This window comes from Ornithorhynchus anatinus, chromosome X5, assembly GCF_004115215.2.
Source record: "Ornithorhynchus anatinus isolate Pmale09 chromosome X5, mOrnAna1.pri.v4, whole genome shotgun sequence".
Lineage (NCBI taxonomy): Eukaryota > Metazoa > Chordata > Mammalia > Monotremata > Ornithorhynchidae > Ornithorhynchus > Ornithorhynchus anatinus.
Window position 1 is genome coordinate 43,613,803 of NC_041753.1, and position 15,645 is coordinate 43,629,447.

Genomic DNA, 15,645 nt, shown 5'->3' on the forward strand with positions numbered 1-15,645 from the left:
ATAATATTGCTGAAGAGGTCTTCTCTGCTCTGTGTGCGATTTTCAGTGCAAAGTCTGGTATGTGACCTACAACCCTGTTCACACTAGCTAGGTAAACCTGTAATCTGCCTCTTAGTTAGTCATTCATCCAAGAGATTTGTTACAGTTCACCAGTATTATTCCCCAACTCGCCATGAAAGAGCTGCATACACCCGAGCCTGACCTGCCTGCCTTGGTCTAATCCTATGGACCAGGTTTGGGCAATAAGAATGATAACCCATGTTCCAGGCCTCAGGGAAGTGTCTTATGTCATTCCTATTCCAGACATCCATGGACCATTTATATCATTAGCACATGCTGGCCGGATGTTGGCTGGGAAGAGGAATGTTTCTATGGTTACCGATGCATGTTGATGCCCAAACTGGTAGAGGATTTGGAAGTTGGAACAGCAGTGAGAGAGATTAGCAAGGCTGAGATGTCAGCAGGGAGGGGCCCCCCATCATGCTCAACCCTAATACCTCAGGTCCAGGAAAAGTTCAGGGGAAAGGGAGGGAGGAAAGAGGTTGGACTCAAATTGAACGCTTCCTGAAATATTTGGATACTGGAATGGGCCAAGGCTTTTTATTTAGGACTGAGCTCAAACTTAAGATTGAGTTCTACAACATGCATGAGAAAGCAATATATTATATTCCTTGTTTCACAAGGGCAGGGAATTGAAGCATGGGGAATCTCTGACTCGCTCCCCCTCACTCTGGAGTGAGTGTCAGGATTGTAAGTAGAGATTGACTTCTGGCCAAGGTTTCTATCCACTGAATGACAACTACTCTGCCTTTTAGTTCACTGGCTTTCATTACATTTCCTTGGACCAGTAACGATACCAATTAGGCAGGTGAGGACCCAAAGACCTAGACTGACTTTAAGAAAACCACATGGAAAACCAGTACCATGTCAGGATATGGTTACTCATTGAGTCGTTGCGTTTCTTATTACAGGTAGGGCATTTCAAATTCTACTGTAACCTAAAATCATGAGATCAACTACTGGAAGTTTAGTGTGTTTTCATGTATTTCAGAGTGTTTCAGAGGGCTGTACCTTAGTTATTTCTGAAATAATAAATATTACATGCACACTATTATGCCTATAACTGATAGCATGACCAGTCTTGTCCTGTCTTTGCCACCGAGTCGTCTTCGACCCATAGTGACGCCATGAACACATCTCTCCCAGAAAACCTCACCTCCATCAGCAATCATTCTGGTAGTGTATCCATAGAGTTTTCTTGGTAAAAATACAGAAGTGGTTTACCATTGCCTCCTTCCGTGCAGTAAACTTGAGATTTCGCTCTGGATTCTCTCCCATGCTGCTGCTGCCCAGCACAGGTGAGTTTTGACTTGTAGCAGATTGTCTTCCACTCACTCACCACTGCCCAAGCTAGGAATGGAATGGAGCGGCCTCTGCCTGATTCTCCCTCCTGTAGTTGAGACTGGTAGAGTACTGGGAACTCTCCAGGTGTGACCCTGAAAGGGTGGGTGACCAGCAGTGGGACTCAAAAAAAGGACCCTGTGATGCCTGTGATATCACTTGTATTAGGCTGGCACCTAGCCTAAAATGATGATGTCATATGTATGGCACTTTGTGGAAATCCTCCCAAATGTGCCAAAACCAAGTGTTTCTCTTGGGTAATAATAATAATAACAATCATTATTGTCATATTTGTTAAGTGCTTAGTTGTGTCAAGTAAGCGCTGGGGAAGATACAAGATAATCAGGTCCCACATGGGGCTCACAGTCTAAGTTGGAAGCAGGACAGGTATTGAATCCCCATTTTGCTGATGAGGGAACTGAGGCACAGATAAGTTAAGTGAGTTGCCCCAGGTCACACAGAAAGTACATGGCAGAGGCAGAACCCTGGTCCTCTGGCTCCCAAGTCCATGCTCTTTCCACTAGGCCATGCAGCTTCTCACCTTACATACCTTGCAGGTTCCTCTGAACTTAGCCACATTTCTGGGCCTCAGAACTTCGTGGCAGGAGCTGCAGCAGAGGGAAGGAATGGAATGTGTCTGTTTATTGTTGTTTTGTACACTCCCAAGCTCTTAGTAAGTGCTCAATAAATATAACTGAATGATTGAATGAAATACCAGATATAAAAGCATCAGATGCCAAATTCATATGGGACAGGGGCCACACCAGTTGAAATTTGGACTGTCATATGATAAAACTGAATGGTGGACAATCCAAGTAGCTTTAAATGATATCTCTATGCTTGAGGGGATGATCATTTAAAAAAAAAATCCTTTACCAGGATTTTCATTTTATTTGACCATGTTTTTTCACAACTTCCCAATAGAAGCCCCTGGATAAGGACTTAAGCTTCTTATACAATGTTTGTGTGTCCAAATGCAGGGAAACATAGCAAGTCATATTACTGGTCTCCCCACCTCAAGCTTCCCCCTTCTTCAGACTATGCTGTCTATAGATAGATGTATATTTATATCAACTTTAAAAATGCTGTTCAGAACACATCACCCCCCTTCTTCAACAATCTCTGATGTCTATCCATTTCTTCTTGCATAAAACAAAAGCTCCTAACCATTTGCTTCAAATGACTCCATCGGTTATTTTCCACTACCTATTTCCTCTCTCTTCCAGCTACATCATATTGAGCGTTCTTCATACCACCCCCAAAGTTAAACTTCTAATTGTACCTCGCTAAACACCCACCCATCTCCAATCCACTGCTCATGCCTTTCCTCTGCATGGAACCCCCTCCTCAACGTCTTTCAACCATGGTGTTTCCCTTCTTCAAAGCTCTTCTAAAAAAATGCACCTTTTCTTGATCATCCCTCACAATCCTGGTCATATAACCCATCAACCATCTTACCATTTGTATGCATGCCTGGTTATTAGCTACTAAGTCACTTGATTTTTTTTTTAACTTTGTGTCTATTATTAACCTATAGCATATACCTCACAATTTGTGTCTGCCTATCTCCTCATTTGATTGTAAAATTCCTGAAGGCAGGGATTGGGTCTTTTTCTTTTTTGCATATGTTCCCCTAATACAATGTTATGCATACACTAGGTGCTCAATAAATGTGGTTGATTATGATGTTAAAGGGGAGGAACACTGGGATCAAAATCTATTCCCAGGGTCATGCCTAGGCATTTTTTACACCCCTTGCACACCCCTTGTTTTGCACCCCTTAGTGTGCTTAATGGTGGTGGAAAAGAAATACCGATTATAGTGCTAGAAATGAGATGATGTAGTTCAGGAATCATAAATCCTGCTGACATTACTTTTTCTTTCTTATATGCAGCTATAAACAGTAAGGCCTAGTGGAAAGAGCAGAGCCCTGGGAGTCAAAGCCTAGATTATAATCCCAGCTCTGCCACTTGCCTGTTATATGACTTTGGGAATGCCACTTAGCTTCTCTGGGCCTCAGTTCCATTATTTGTTAAAATGGGGATTGAATATTCATTCAATCATATTTATTGAGTGCTTACTGTGTGCAGAGCACTGTACTAAGCGCTTGCACTATACTAAGCGCATTTACTCCTTTCTACATAGACTATGTCTGAGTGTCTGCCAGACTGTCCCTGAATAGGGACTATGTCCGACCTGATTATCTCATACCTACTGCAGTGCCTAGTACAATGTTTGGCACGTGGTGTGTACTTAAATGCCATATGTAAATATTTATGTATATATATAGAGAGAGAGAGAGAGTCATATATTCATCTATCTGTCCTTAGTTTTGAAACACAGTACTGATGGCATATCCCTATATATGCACCTGAGTGGGACTGAAAAGACAGATGTATAATTCACATGCCCTTTTTCATTGTTTGAAAAGATAGTTTCTTTTTACCTAATATATTCATTCCAAGCCTGCCTCATGGAATCAAGATCTTTGTGAATCTTTGTTCAGAGTAGAGTAACCCCTACCTGTTTGCTCTAGTGGTTTCACAACAGACTCCCACTGTGTTACATTATTTCAGACTGCACTTCACAGTGTTTATAAATTGCTTATTCTGCCCTTACAGCTTGTATATGCCCCCTTGTAGTTTACCATTAAGGAACTGCTTGAGTGTCCTGCTACATCATTTTTCTCATCTGTCCTGTCCAGTGAAGCTGAGTAGCTGTGAGCACTTTTTCCATGCTAGTGTTCCAAGATGTCATTTTTGGTAATCTGGTCCTAGCATTTGATGTTTCTATGGCCCTGGTGAAACAGCTTCAGAAGCCAAACATGTCTTTATAGTAGGCCCGGGTCTCACAGACATTTTGAAGGTTAAACACAACAGTAGTCTTATAAACTTCCAATTTGGTATGGGCACTGGTGCCCTGTTGTCTAAATCTAAATCTGCCCAAACAATGCCAATCTTGTAAATTGTTTTCTACTTCTGTATTTATACATTCATCATTGAATAGTGTGCTGCCTAGACAGCAGAATTCAGTTATAGCATTAAATTCTGTATTGCTGATGAAAATACTAGATGTGTGTAGGGTTTCACAGGCATAGATCAGTGTATAACTTCATTTTTTTCCAACTTATTATCAGACCCATAGCATTCAGCCAATTCTTCAAAGTGATTCATAATTATTTTGATGACATCTTGTGTATGTGCCTCAAGAGCACTGTAATCTGCAAAAAATTGTGTCTGACATTCCTTCCCAGTGATGTACCTTCACATAATGCCTACATTGTGGCCTAAATGATTAGCTAAAGCTAATGCTTTAGCTTGTCACTGATCATGGAGAGTCTACAAGTTTCATTGATTGGCTTAGAAAGATGAGTACACCCTGTTCTACCATAACATGTATTTCGATTACATGTTTTGGCCACAATACTGTTAGGAGTTAGCCTTGGCATGCCACATTATCAAACAAAATGCTTGTGCACATGCATACATGTGGCAGCAGAACAAGTGAGTACTATAGCACAAGTTTTTCTTAATGCAGGGTTTTACAAGAACACCACCCTCATGCTAAAGAAAAACTGGATGAGGGACTTTAGGTACAAACCAAAGATTCATCTCTTATCAATCAATCATATTTAGTGAGCACTAACTGTGTACAAAGCACTGTACTTAGCACATGGGAGAGTATAGTATAACAGAGTTGGTAGACATGTTCCCTGCCCATAACGAGCTCACAGTCTAGACTGGAAGGTGTTTCTGAAGGGGTGCATAGGCAAATGCATTTAGGGAAAATCTTTATGGTGAGAGTCTGAATCTAGACCAAGTTCAACAAATCTGACTCACAGGTGCCTTGGAGAGGTGCAGGCTATTGGAAAGTATCCTCCAATAGGCATCCTGAGAAGCCGCATTGCATAGTGGATAGAGCAAGAGCGTGGGAGTCAGAAGGTCATGGGTTCTAATCCCAGCTGCACCACTTGTCTGCTGTGTGACCTTGAGCAAATCACTTCACTTATCTGGGTATATTTGTATATATTATTTATTACTCTATTTTATTAATGATGTGTATATATCTATGATTCTATTCATCTTTATGGTATTGATGCCTGACTACTTGTTTTGTTTTGTTGTCTGTCTCCCCCGTTTAGACTTTGAGCCCATTGTCTGGCAGGGATTGTCTCTATCTGTTGCTGAATTGTACATTCCAAGGGCTTAATACAGTGCTCTGCACACAGTAAGTTCTCAATAAATACAATTGAATGAATGAATGGGCCTCAGTTACCTCATCTGTAAAATGTGGATTGAGACTGTGAGCCCCAGGTGGGACAGGGACTGTGTCCAACCTAATTTGCTTGTATCCATCCCAGCGCTTAGTACAGTGCCTGGCACAGAGTAAGTGCTTAACAAATACCATAATTATTAATTATTATTATCATTATCCTCAGATTCCTATTGTCCCACTTCCAACCCAATGACGAAATATGTGGTTTCTAGTCTCAAGGTCAAGGGTGATTTCCCATTATGACACCGGTAGACACTAAGTTTATTGCTCCTACTAAGTTTTAAAAAAATTCTCTCATATTTGACCAAACCACCCCCAGGGCAAGCTCACTTCTGAGCTTTCACAGTCGTAAAAGAAACACCACTGCATTGCACCCTATAAATCATCAGTGTTGCACAGTGTTTAGAGAGTTTAGAGGGTGCACACTGCAATTGAAAAAAACACATACTGTCAGTTCTTCTAGAATGTGTGCTTTCACTACAAATTTTGAATGGAGAGTGACTGCAGAATTAGGGAAGATTCTTCCGGCATTGCCTGGATACATTGTGATGCGATGTTGGAAGAAACAATTGTGCACATGCTGTTTCAATCGTGAGTTTTCTTTAACACAGAGTTCATCAATAATGCAAACACTCGTGTTCTAGGAGAACTGACTGTGATGATGATGATGATTATGATGATAATGAAGATGGTGGTGATGGAGTTTCCCATCAGGAATGAAGGATGAGCCCTGGGCCTGAGACTTCAGGACTGAGAATTTGCACAGAGAAATTGATTATAGTGCTATATAGCTATATCAGTTCTAAATCATTAAAATAGGCTTACAATTCATTCATTCATTCAGCCATATTCATTGAGCGCTTATTGTGTGCAGAGAACTGTACTAAGCACTTGGGAGAGTCCAAGAAAAGAAAACAACAAGAGTAGGCGAAACAGAGGATTGTAGGGGTCTATGCCAACAGTAATGAAGGTTTCTGATCAGAGAACTACTTAGGGCATCTTGCATGGTAGAATCCTGAAAATAGCTAGCTAAGAATTTTAGCGAAGACTGCAGTGGCTACTGAAGTGGTTGCCAGAATAGCCACCTATGCTGCGGTCACTTTGGATGTAAAGTACTTTTCATTGTTCTGAACCCTTTCCCGCCTTTTCATTTGTTGCAACTTGCACCCCAGCAGGAAAGTGATTGGCAGGGATGGAAGGGTGCGAGTGAAGCTTTGCAAATCATAAGCACTAAAATCACTTCCTTTGTCCATGTTCTCAATCTTGAAGTCTTGCACCCCAGCAGGAAAATGATTGGATGGGATGAGAGGGTGCGAGTGAAGCTCTGCAAATCACAAGCACTAAAGTCACTTCCTTTGACCAGGGTCTCAATCTTGAAGTCTTTGTGACTGTACTAAGGCTTGTTGGCCATGCTTGAGGAGACTTCATCATAATTAATATAAAAGTTTTTAGTTCTTTTATTTTCCTTTTTTTTTCTGAAAAATTTACATTCCCCTTGCTCTGTCTCAAAAACGGGCCATTCTGGGCTGGGGCTATTGAAGAAATTTGTAACCACTTGGGTATCCAGGGGACCTACCGTAGCCTTCCTCTCTTTTAGGAGTAGTTCCACTTCATGTCTGATGGACCAGATGTATGATTTATTAGTATTAGTATTTCCATGGGAAGGCCAACAGGCTAATCCTGCCATCCCTTTGTTGTTTAATGGGTGACCCTTGTTATATGGCTTTAGGTCATTTTTTATCAAAGGCACATAAGATAGAGTCCCTAAAATGAGGATAGCTTCCTCCTCTCACCCCGTTGCCGCTTCCGTACTATCCCTCTTCCCCCTTCCCTCTCCTTCCCTTCCTTTGAAGCCCACATCATTCGCCTCTACCACCCCCTCCAGATACTTGTAGCTGTCATCTACTGCCCTCCTGGTCCCACCTCCGACTTCTTCAACCACCTAGACCCCTTTCTCACCTTCCTTCTCTCCTTCTCTCTGCCCACTCTGATCCTCGGAGACTTCAACATCCACATGGATGTACCTGGTGAGTCCTCTGCTGCCCGCCTGCTATTCCTCCTCAACTCCGCCGACCTCCTGCTCCACCATTCCTTGTCCACTCACCGACTCGGTCACACCCTTGATCTCGTCATCTCCTACCGCTGCACTATCTCCTCCCTCACCAATTCTGAAATCCCTCTCTCAGACCATAACCTTCTCACCTACCTCATCTCTCACACTCTCTCCCCCTGCAAATCTTTGCTACTCCCCCCAGAGACCTCTGCTCTCTTGATCCCATCCATCTCTCCAAAAGCATCTCTCCCCACCTTGCCCCCCGTCCTCTCTTCCCACTCTCGATGATCAGGTCACCATGCTCAACTCCACCCTCTCTACTCATCTCAACTCTCTCGCCCCCCTTTCCCTCCGTCACTCTCCCTCCACTAACCCACAGCCCTGGGTCACTGCCTCTGTCTGCCTCCTACGCTCCTATGCTCGGGCAGCCGAGTGCTGCTGGCGAAGGTCCAAGCACCAAGCCGACCTTATCCATTTAAAATTTATCCTTTCCTGCCTTAACTCTGCCCTCTCCTCTGCCAGGCAAAAGTTCTTCTCCTCCCTCATTGACACCCATGCCCGTCACCCCTGCCAATTATTCTGGACCTTTAACTTTCTCCTTAGGCCTTGTTCCTCCCCCTCCCCCATCCCTCACCCCCAATAATCTGGCCACCTACTTCATCACGAAAATTAACACAATCAGGTCTGAACTCCCCAAAATCACCCCTCCCCTTCCTGCCTCCTCCCCTGCCCAACCCTCTCCCCTACTTTCCCATCCTTCCCTGCAGTATCCTCAGAGGGGTTCTCCTCCCTACTCGCAAGTGCCACCCCCTCCACCTGTGCCTCGGACCCCATTCCCGCTCACCTTATAAAAACCATCGCCCCCTCCCTCCTCCCCTCCTTAACTTCTATCTTTAACCTCTCACTCTCCAATGGTTTCTTCCCCTCTGCCTGCAAACATGCCCACGTCTCCCCCATCCTAAAAAAACCCTCTCTCAACCCCACTTCCCCTTCCAGTTACCGCCCTATCTCCCTACTACCCTTCCTTTCCAAGCTCCTAGAACGAGTCGTCTACATTCGCTGCTTAGAATTCCTTAACTCCCATTCTCTCCTGGACCCCCTCCAATCTGGCTTCCATCCCATCCACTCTACCGAGACTGCTCTCTCAAAGGTCACCCATGACCTCCTTCTTGCCAAATTCAATGGCTCCTACTCTATTCTAATCCTCCTTGACCTCTCAGCTGCCTTTGACACTGTCGACCATCCCCTTCTCCTCCACACCTTATCTCACCTTGGCTTCATGGACTCCATCCTTCTCTGGTTCTCCTCATCTCTCTGGCCGGTCATTCTCGATCTCCTTCACAGGCTCCTCCTCTCCCTCCCATCCTCTAACTGTCGGGGTTCCCCAAGGGTCAGTTCTTGGCCCTCTTCTGTTCTCCATCTACACTCACTCCCTCGGTGCACTCATTCGCTCTCACGGCTTCAACTATCATCTCTATGCAGATGACACACAGATCTACATCTCTGCCCCGTCCTCTCCACCTCCCTTCAGGCTTGTATATCCTCCTGCCTCCAAGACGTCTCTACCTGGATGTCTGCCCACCACCTAAAACTCAACAAGACCAAAACTGAGCTCCTCATCTTCCCTCCCAAGCCCTGTCCTCTCCCTGACTTCCCTATCACTGTGGATGGTACGACCATCCTTCCCGTCTCTCAGGCCCGTAATCTCAGTGTCATCTTTGACTTGGCTCTCTCGTTCACCCCACACATCCGATCTGTCACCAAAACCTGCCAGTCTCACCTTTATAATATAGCCAAGATCTGCCCTTTCCTCTCCACCCAAATGGCTATCTTACTGTTACGGGCTCTCGTAATATCCTGGCTAGATTACTGTGTCAGCCTTCTCTCTGATCTCTTCCTCCTCTCTCTCCCCGCTCCAGTCTATTCTTCACTCTGCTGCCTGGCTCATCTTCCTGCAGAAACGCTCTGGGCATATCACTCCCCTTCTTAAAAACCTCCGGTGGTTGCCTATCAACCTCCGCACAAAACAAAAACTTCTCACTCTAGGCTTCAAGGCTCTCCATCACCTTGCCCCCTCCTACCTCTCCTCCCTTATCTCTTTCCACTGCCCACCCCGCACGCTCTGCCCCTCTGCCGCCCACCTCCTCACTGTCCCCAGTTCTCGCCTATCCCACCATCGACCCCTGGGCCACGTCCTCCCGCGGTCCTGGAATGCCCTCCCTCCTCACCTCTGCCAAACTAATTCTCTTCCCTTGTTCAAAAGCCTACTTAAAGCTCACCTCCTCCAAGAGGCCTTCCCAGACTGAGCTCCCCTTTTCCCTCTACTCCCTCTACCCCCCACTTCACCTCTCTGCAGCTAAACCCTCTTTTCACCCCCTTTCCCTCTGCTCCTCCCCCTCTCCCTTCCCATCCCCTCAGCACTGTACTTGTCTGCTCAACTGTATATATTTTCATTATCCTATTCATTTTGTTAATGAAATGTACATTGCATTGATTCTATTTATTTGCTATTGTTTTTATGAGATGTTCATCCCCTTGATTCTATTTATTGCTATTGTTCTTGTCTGTCCGTCTCCCCCGATTAGACTGTAAGCCCGTCAAAGGGCAGGGACTGTCTCTATCTGTTACCGATTTGTACATTCCAAGCACTTAGTACAGTGCTCTGCACATAGTAAGTGCTCAATAAATACTATTGAATGAATGAATGAATAATGCTGATGTAGCCATGGGAAAGTTCACTGGAGAGAGAGAAAATTTAGGCTGATCCTCCCAATTTGTAATTTTCACAATCTGAAGAGCCATCTTCAAATCAGTCCACTTTTTTCTAGGCAGCTTAGTTATGGACACAGTCGTGCAATTTATTCAATCATATCTACTGAGTGCTTACTGTGTGCAGAGCATTGTACTGTATGCTTGGGAGAGTACAGTACAACAATAAACCGACACATTGCCTGCCCATAACGAGTTTACAGTCTATAGGTGGGGGGAGACAGGTATTAATATAAATAAATAACTTGCAGATAAGTACATACATGTTGTGGGTTTGGGATGGGGGAAGAACAAAAGGAACAAGTCAGGGCAATACAAAAGGGAGTGGGATAAGAGGAAAGGGGGCTTAGTCAGGGAAGGCCTCTTGGAGGAGATATGCCTTCAAGAAGGCTTTGAAGGTGGGGAGAGTAGTTGTCTGTCAGATTTGAGGAGTGAAGGCATTCCAGGCCAGAGGCAGAATGTGGATGAGGGGTTGGCAGTGAGATAGATGAGATTGAGGCACAGTGAGAAGGTTAGCATTAGAGGAGCGAAGTTTGCAGGGTGGGTTTTAGTAGGAGAGTAATGAGATGAGATAGGAGGGGACAAGGTGATTGAGTGCTTAAAAGGCAATGGTGAGGAGTTTTTGTTTGATGCGGAGCTGTATCAACAACCACTGGAGTTTTTCCAGGAGTAAGGAAACATGTCCTGAACGTTTTTGTAGAAAAGTGATCCAGGCAGCAGAGTGAATTATGGACTGGAGTGGGGAGAGACAGAAGGCTGGGAGGTCAGGAAGGAGGTTGATGTAGTAATCTAGGCAGGATAGGATGAGTGATTATATTAATGTGGTAGCAGTTTGGATGGAGGGGGAAAGGGTGGATTTTAGTGATGTTGTGAAGGTGGAACCGACAGGATTTGGTGATGGATTGAATATATGGGTTGAATAAGGGAGAGGAGTAAAGGATAATACTAGGGTTACTGGCTTGTGAGACAGAAAGGATGGTGGTGCCATCTACTGTGATGGGAAAGTCAGGGAGAGGACAGGATTTGAGTGGGAAGATAAGGAGTTCTGTTTTGGACATATTAAGCTTGAGGTGACGGGAAGACATTCAAGTAGAGATGTGTTGAAGGCATAAGGAAATGCGAGACTGCAGGGAGAGAGATCAGGGCTGGAGATGTAGATTTAGGTATTACCCGCATAGAGGTCGTTATTGAAGCCATGGGAGCGAATAAATTCTCCAAGGGAGTGGGTGTAGATGGAGAATAGAAGGGGACCCAGAACTGAACCTTGAGGGATCCCCAGAGTTAGGGGGTGGGAGGCAGATGAGTAGCCTGTGAAGGAGACTGAGTATGAACAGCCAGAGAAATAAGGAGAACCAGGAGAGGACAGTATCAGTGAAGCCAAGGTTGGATAATGTTTCCAGGAGAAGGGAATGGTCGATAGTGTTGAAGGCAGTTGAGAGGTCGAGGAGAATTAGAATAGAGTAGAGGCCATGAGATTGGGCAAGAAGGAGATCACTGGTGACCTTTGAGAGGGCAGTTTCTGTGGAGTGAAGGGGATGGAAGCCAGATTGGAGGGGCTCAAGAAGAGAATTGGAGGAGAGGAATTTGAGACAGCAGGTATAGACAACTCTCTCAAGAAGTTTGGAGAAGGATAGTAGGAGAGAGATGGGGTGATAACTGGAGGGAGCCGTGGAATCAAGAGAGGGTTTTTTAGGATAGGGGAGACATGGACATGTTTGAAAACAGTGGGGAAGAAGCCATCGAAGAGCAAACTGTTGAAGATGCCTGTTAGGGAGGGATGAAGGGAGGGAGCAAGAGTTTTGATAAGGTGTGAAGAAATGGGGTCAGATAATAATAATAATGGTATTTGTTAAGTGCTTACTATGTGCCAAGCACTGTTTTAAACACTGGGATAGATACAAGGTGATCAGGTTGTCCCACGTGGGGCACACAGTCTCAATCCCCATTTTACAGATGAGGTAACTGAGACACAGAGAAGCTAAGTAACTTGTCCAAGGTCACACAGCTGACAGGTGGCAGAGGCAGGATTAGAACCCTCAACCTCTGACTCCCAAGCCCGTGCTCTTGCCACTAGGCCATGCTGCTTCTCTGTGCACAGGAGGAGAGGGTGGATTCTGAGAGGAGGCAGGAGATCACCTCTAGAGGTACTGTTGAGAAGAATGGGAGAGTTGAAGAGGGGGCTGGAAGGGGGAGGGACTGAGGAGGGGCAGGGGAGAATTTAGGGAGCTGTCAATTTAGTGTTGATTTTCTTAATAAAGTTGGTGGCCAGGTCACTGGGGGCAAGGGATCGGGGATGCAGGGTGACAGGGGGCCTGAAGAGGGAGTTAAATGTCTGGAACAGGCAAGGGTGATGGACATGGGTGAAGAAATAATTTTTCTGGGCAGAGGCGAAGGCAGAGTTAAAGCATGCAAGGATAAACTTGAAGAGGATGAAGTTGGCCTGATATTTAGATTCCTCACAACAGCACTCTGTGGCTCATCCGCAAGAGCAAAGAAGGCAGACTGTGCAGGTGATCCAGGGCTCTGGGCCAGTGGTATGAGGATGACTAAGGGATGGGGAGCAAGTGAGTTGAGTTCATTAGAGAGGGTGGGGTTGAGAGCTTCAATTTAGTCAGCAAGAGAAGGTAGTTTGGGTTTGGAGGCTAAATGGGGCATGATGAGTTGAGAAAATTGGATGGAGTTAAAAGATAGGAGGTCTCTGTGTGGGAATAGTATGGATTTACAGGATGGAGTTGTGTGGGACAGGAGGCAAGTGAGGAGTTTGTAGTAGGATAGAAAGATTTCAGAGTTGGTGAGAGTAGAGATGTGCAATGTTTAGAGACGAAGAGATCAAGTGAGTGTCCCAGTTGGTTAGTGGGCAAGGTGGGGTGGAGCAGGAAGTCAGCAGAGTTGAGAAGTGATAGAAGGCAGGCAGCAGAAGGGTCATCAGGAACATCTATGTGGATATTGAAGTCCCCAAGGATCAGTGTGGGCATGGAGAAAGAGAGAAGGAATGTGATAAAGGGATCAAAATGGTTAAAGAAGTTGGAGGTGAGACCTGGGGGGCTATAGATAATAGTTACTACAATCTGTAATGGGTGGTAGAGACGGATGATATGGGCTCCAAAGGAAGGAGAAAAAAAGGGATGGAGGAGGTGGAGTGGTGTGAGAAAGCAGCATTGGGGTGCGAGAAGAAGTCAACACCTCCTCCTTTCCCAGTGATTCTGGGGGAGTGGGAGAAGATGAGGGCCACCTCTGGAGAGAGCAGTAGAGGAGACTGTGTCATTTGGGGAGAGCCAGGTTTGACTGATGGCTAGGAGGAGTAGCAACTGAATCAGGAACAGGTCAACGATGAAGGGAAGCTTCCCCATGATGGAGTGGGGGTTCCACAGGCCACACTTGGCTGAAGCTGTTGTGGGGGGGGGGTAGTGGGGAAGAGAACAGCGCTATGGGTGGGGAGGGTTTGGATGGGAGTGAGTTGATGATGTGGGGGGAGGGGGCCGAGGGGTGGGGAGAATCCTGCAACAAAATTAGAGGGAAGAGGCAGGAAGGAGGGGTGGGGGCAGCACAAGGGGTGGAGAGGAGTTGGGTGACGGGGGAGGTATGGTGGGAGGAGAGGACTGGGATGGTCTGACAGGAAGGGGAGGATTGAAGAGTCATGGTGGGGTGGGTGAAGTAAACGACAGCAATAGCAACTTCTTCTGGTGATACCCAGAGGAGATGGTTGAATTGTCCTTGGGTCTTTGAGATTGAAGTGTCCTGAGGAGATGATTGAATTGTTGTCCGGGCTCTGGGAGTGAGGAATGCAGTGAATAGAAGTAAACATCCTGGGTTGGTGTGATCCTAGAAGAAAGCAGGGACTGAGAGGGTGTGAAGGCAGGCAGCTTTTGAATTGTAAAAATGTATGAACCTGGGCCTTTGTCACCTGTGGGTTAGTATGCCACACCCTGATCTAACTGCAGGAAAGAGGGAAGGTGAAGAAAATGGCCTCTTCTCGGTCAAAGCAGATCAGGAATGAAATGTCCTATAATCCTGGTGGGCGGATGGCTGATGACCTGGTTAGGCTGAAGCCATTTGTCAGAGAGACCTCAGAGTCCTTGAGCAGGTCTCTGTCCCTGGTGACGGTCGAAGGTCTGCGCCAGTTGAAGGTCTGTGCCAGTTTAGTGTTGTGCAATGAGTAGACATGATTGGGTGTATGTATATGCTGAAAGCAGCAGAGAAGCCTTGATGAAAAATAAAGAGGAAATTACAGAAGACTTGTGGTCACAAGGCAATGTGTTACAGTTGCAAGGTCATCATGGGATACATAAGGGTGTAGTCTGCACACATTATGCTGCTGAAAAGAAGATTTTTATATGACATCCTATGGCTTTCCAGAGAAAGAGAACAATCAACAACAATGTCATGCTGGCCTTTAGAATATGACCAAGGCTATAGTCGATTCTAGGGTCCTCAGGTCACTTGAGTCTTTGATTTGTGAGCTATTTATTCATCAACAAATGTAAATAATACTCATATTACATTTCCAGCTTGATTTTGGTCCACAGTGCCAAAGTGAATGTAATTATTAATGTTTCCCAGAAATAGGCTAATCAGATTGTTCAAAACTCTATCGTTGAGAAGCAGGTGAGTTTGATCTCAACCCTATGTAGTTTCTCAGCTCAAAAGAGAGCCTGAATCTTAACCAGAATGTTTCTGGATGCAATTGGAACTGAAAGCCACCAGTGATGGGTACCAATGGCTTATGATCACCCGCAAGAAGGCTCAAGGATCCCACTGAACCATAGATACTGAAACATGTCAGTTCACAGAAACAGAAGAAGTTTGGTTGATCAATGTTCCTAAAAGTGAAATTGAAGTTTTTTTTTTTAATTATTTCACCAGTTGGGATAATTTCAAAGGATGTGGCAAGCCCACCCAAGAGTGTGCTAACTCTCCCCAAAGTGCAGTAAAGTATTTTTAGATTCACACAGGGGAACTTGCTCCAATTAGGGTCCTTGGATATGCTTGCTGGTTAGATCTCTGAAGGTGGAATGAACATAGGTGTTAAGGGAAACGACTGACCTGGCAATTCTTACTTTAAATTGGTGCTCCAAATTCCTCCACCTTTCAAAAGCACAACTCTTCAGTTCAGCAGATTGCCTATCCTGTGATAATATATCTCCAAG

At 45.2% G+C, this 15,645-nt stretch overlaps 1 non-coding gene across 1 annotated transcript; it reads right to left on the reverse strand.

Moving 5' to 3' along the window:
- Positions 1 to 1,368: 1,368 nt before the first annotated feature.
- On the reverse strand, positions 1,369 to 1,506 carry LOC114808582. The gene has a single exon (XR_003756428.1). It is a non-coding gene; the product is annotated as a small nucleolar RNA SNORA7 (small nucleolar RNA).
- Between the last annotated feature and the right edge of the window lie 14,139 nt (positions 1,507 to 15,645).